Source organism: Chrysochloris asiatica, unplaced genomic scaffold, assembly GCF_000296735.1.
Source record: "Chrysochloris asiatica unplaced genomic scaffold, ChrAsi1.0 scaffold00180, whole genome shotgun sequence".
Lineage (NCBI taxonomy): Eukaryota > Metazoa > Chordata > Mammalia > Afrosoricida > Chrysochloridae > Chrysochloris > Chrysochloris asiatica.
In genome coordinates this window covers 2,619,503-2,624,167 of record NW_006408698.1, presented here as the reverse complement: position 1 = coordinate 2,624,167, position 4,665 = coordinate 2,619,503, and the positions used below count along the sequence as shown (strand labels likewise).

The window sequence follows — 4,665 nt, the reverse complement described above, 5'->3', positions numbered from 1 at the left end:
TTTGTTTGCTTTTTTAGTACTTTCCTGACTTCTTCCGTATTTTCCTCCACGACTTTTCAGAGCATTTGAATTTGTTTCCATATTATATTGTTATGGGTCTATTCAAGATTTCTACTTCACTCTGTCCTTCAGGGAAGTCCTAGAAAGGAGTTGTAGTACTTCTGTGTTGTTGTCCTCTTTTGAGTGGTGTTTGTATATTATGCAGAACCAACTAATCAGAAGGAATTTCCTATGAGACCATAGGTATAGACTGGGATAAGGAATATTAATGTGATAGGAATGGAGATTATGGGAAGTTGGGCCATGTCCTCAAGCAACTTATTGTGCTTTCAGGTCCTGCTCGAGCCCATTCTCATATATACCATTTCCATTTAATTATGGAGCATTGTTTTGCACCTCCAATCTAATGACTTTGCACATACAATGGGTAGCTAAGGCCACATGGTGACTTGGTGGCCCACGGTTAGGTGTTCAGTTTTTACTAAGGCCCAGTAACAAGCCAAAAGTTGTTTCTCAAAAAGAGAGTAGTTAACTGCATAAAATGGAAGGATTTTGTTCCAAAATCCTAATGGTCTATACTGAACTTCACCAATAGGGGCCTGCCAAAGACTTCAAACTGCATTTCTATGTTGTTGTTGTTGTTAAGTGCCATCGAGTCGGGTCCGACCCATAGCGACCCTGTACAGGGTTTCCGAGGGTGTAAATCTTTACGGGAGTAGAAAGCCTCATCTTTCTCCCGCGGAGTGGCTGGTAGTTTCGAACCGCTGACCTTAAGGTTCGCAGCCCGATTCGTAACCACTACGCTACCAGAGAAATTTCAAGTACCATCGGATCAGTGGGATCATATGATCCAAGTGGCAGAGCAGATAGCATCATAACCTGAAATGTTCTAGAGTTTTCTCTTCTTCTGGGCCACACTCAAAATTGCAGTTTTTTATTCAATTATTAAATAAGCCAGAGTAGCCCTCCAAAATGAGGGATATGCTGCCTCAAAAATCCTAAGAGAACCACCAAGCTTCATACTCCTTTGTTAGCTGTGGGGAGATCCAGAGGCAATAATGTATTCTTCACTTTATTAGGAATATCTTGAAATCCCTAAAATTTCACTGAGGTGGAAGTTGTCTGATTTTTTTTTTCCAGATTAATTTCCCACCCTCTATCACACATATTTTGCCAATAAGTCTGGAGTCACTGATGTTTTTTTCTTAGTAGGTCTAATCAGCTTAATGTCATCAATGTAATGGGCTAATGCAATGTCTTGTGACAGGGAAAGGTGATCCCTGCACACTAAAATATGACATAGTGTTGGAGACTTGACATACCCCTGATGCATGACATTGAAGGAATACTGCTGGCTTTGATAGATGAAGGTAAACCACTTCTCGTAATCCTGATAAATTGAAATTGAGAAAAAGTCATCCATTAGATCAATAGCTGCATACAAGGCATGAGGAGAAGTATTAATTTGCTCAATCAATGAAGCAACACCTGGAACAGCAGGTGCAATTGGAGTCACTACCTGTTTAATTTTATGATAATTCATTAATATTTCCCAACATTTTTTTCACAAGTTAGACAGGCAAGTTAAATGGGGATGTGTGGGGATCATTACCCTTGCATCCTTCAAATACTTGTAGTACTAATCTCAGAAATCCTTCCAGGAATGTAATATTGTTTTTTGTTTACTATTTTCCTAGGTAAGGGTAGTTTAAATGGTTTCCACTTGACTTTTCCAACCATAATAGCTTTTATTCCTAATTTCAGAGATCCAATGTGGGGGTTCTGCCAGTTGCTGAGTATATCCATCATGATTGTGCATTTAGGAACTCAGCATTACAAGATTAGTTCAGGAAACCACTAGACCAACCGTGAGACAGACCTGAGCTAAGACTCCATTAATAACATGATCTTCATAAGCCCCAGTCTGACTGGTGGGCCACAGTGACATTTTGGATCTCCTGGAATTACTGCCAATTCAGAGTCAGTGTACAGTAACCACCACCACCACCATCCCAAAATTTGATTATTTCCAGTTCCCCAGTGAAAAGCAACTCTTGTAAAACCTCTATAGATCCCTTTGGGGAAGGCTAGGAGAAAGACTAATACCTGACAATGTAGTGGGGACCTTCCTCAAGAAGAGCCAGTCACTCCTTCATTCCAGAGGTTATGGATCTGCAAACTGAGTCATGGCTGGGAATTGGTTGAGAGGTCTTGATCTTCTATTCTGGTGATCCACTTGACCTAGAATTATTCCTCTTGCATAGAACAAGTACATATTTAGTAGTTTTCCCATCTATTTAACTCCTAGGAGCACCCTGCCTAAGTAGCCAACACCACAAATTAACAGAATCACACTATTCTCATTACTACTTTAATTCTGACGTCCCTTACAGTACCTACATTCACCTTGCCACCTGTCTTTGTCAGTTAAGTGCTGCCACTTGTCCCCTATCACCAAAGTCCCATTGTAGTTAGGTGTCTTAATTAATTTAGAGCAGTTCCCATAGTCAAATCTGGTTTTCATAAAATAGCAATCAAAGAATTCTTCAAGGAGACTGGGGCTCCCTCCCTTTACAAATTTGTTAGTCAATGTTGTGGTAAAAGGTTAAGTCCTCTGGGCACTCCATGCATGGCTTTATGAGTCTACCTTGATAAATACGTTCTCACATGCTAATTTCCTGAAACCTTTGGACTCCTTCCTCTACAGAATACCAAGTCAAGTCTGGTATTTTGACTTGATGCATTGTAGGTCACCATTAAACCCATACTTCAATTAACCAAGCAAATAAACTATCAAATCCTCTCCTGACCTTTTAAATCAATACACTAAATAAAGAATCTGTGCTTAGTGGACCCATAACAATAAACTGAGATTGATCCATCCTAATGTTCCTTGCACTATTATCCCACACCCTTCATAGCCATTCGCACACATATTCTCCAGGTTTCTTTTTGCAAATATTAGAAAAATCAAGCAGTTGATTTGGAGGGTAGTGTACTTCTTCCTGGATCACAATTTGTACTTCACCTTTTGGGGCTAGTTAGGACTTAACTATAGTCATAGGTCTAGAAGCAATAATTGATTAATGCGTTTCCTGGGAAAATTCAAGAATGCTTTATTAGACATTTACCTTAGGTGATGTCCCATACAATTTATCACACATCATCTCTGAAGGCACAATTAGGTTAATCTCATCGAGGATAGGCATAGGGGATAAGGTTTTTTTTTTTTTTTCTGATAATGGTTCATCAGGCAAAGATGGAGTAATCTCTTCAGATGGGAGGGGTGATTCTTTTGGCTAGAATGATTCGACAGAATTTAAGCTTTCAGTATCCCCAGCATCCTGATTAACTGCTCATATGTCCCCCAAGTACAAGGATACCTTCTATTCCCAATCAGTTCCATTGTTGTTGTTGTTAGGTGCCATCAAGTCGGTACTGACCCATAGCGACCTTATGTACAACATAAAGAAACACTGCCCAATCCTGGGCCAACCTCACTATTTTTGTGCCATGCTTGAGTCTATCGATGCTGTCACTTGACCAATCCATCTCATTGGGGCTCTTCCTTTTTTCCTCTGACCCTCCACTTTACCAAACATGATATCCTTCTCCATCGACTGGTCCTTCCTGACAATATGTCCAAAGTATGAGAGATGAAGTTTGGTCATCTTGGCCTCTAAGGAGCACTCTGGCTGCACTTCTTCCAAAATGAATCTATTGGTTCTTTGGGCAGCCCATGGCACTTTCAATATTCTCCTCCAACACCATAACTCAAAAGCATAAATTGTTCTACGGTCTTCCTTATTCACTGTCCGGCATTCACATGCATATAAGGTTATTAAAAATACCATGGCTTCAGTCAGGCACACCTTAGTCCTCAAGCTGACATCTTTACTCTTCAACACTTGAAAAATGTCTTGTGCAGCAGGTTTGCCTAATGCAATACGTTGTCTGATCTCTGGACTGCTGCTTTGGTGAGTGTTGATAGTTGATCCAAGAAGAATGAAGTCTGTGAGAACTTCAATCTTTTCTTCTTTGAGAAGAATGATGTTTATTGGTCCAGTGGTGAAGATTTTTGTTTTCTTTGCATTGAGATGTATTCCATACCAAAGGCTGTGCTCTTTGATCTTCATCAGTAAATGTTTTAAGTCCTCTTCACTTTCAGCAAGCAAGGTTGTATCATCTGCATACCGCAGGTTGTTAATTAGTCTTCCTCCAATCCTGATGCCACGTTTTTCTTCATAGAACCCAGATTCTTGGATGATTTGTTCAGCATACAGGTCGAATAAGTATGGGGAATGAATATAACCTTTTCGCACACCTTTCTTAATTTTAAAACATTCAGTGTTCCCATGTTCTGTTCGAACAACTGCCTCTTGGCCCAGGTACATATTTCTCATGAGCACAATTAAGTGTTCCGGAATACTCATATTTTGCAATGTTGTCCACAGCTTGTCATGATCCACACAATAGAAAGCCATTGTGTAGTCTATAAAGCATATGTAAACATATTACTGATAGTCTCTGCTTTCAGTAAAGATCCATCGGACATCAGCAATGATATCTCTCATTCCACGGCCTCTTCTGAATTCAGCTTGAACCTCTGGAAGTTCTCTGTCAATGTATGTTTGTAGCCGTTTCTGTATCACCTTTAGCAAAACT

At 40.0% G+C, this 4,665-nt stretch overlaps 1 pseudogene; it reads right to left on the bottom strand.

Moving 5' to 3' along the window:
• Positions 1-1,159: 1,159 nt before the first annotated feature.
• On the bottom strand, positions 1,160-3,209 carry LOC102810796 (annotated as a pseudogene).
• Positions 3,210-4,665: the final 1,456 nt, after the last annotated feature.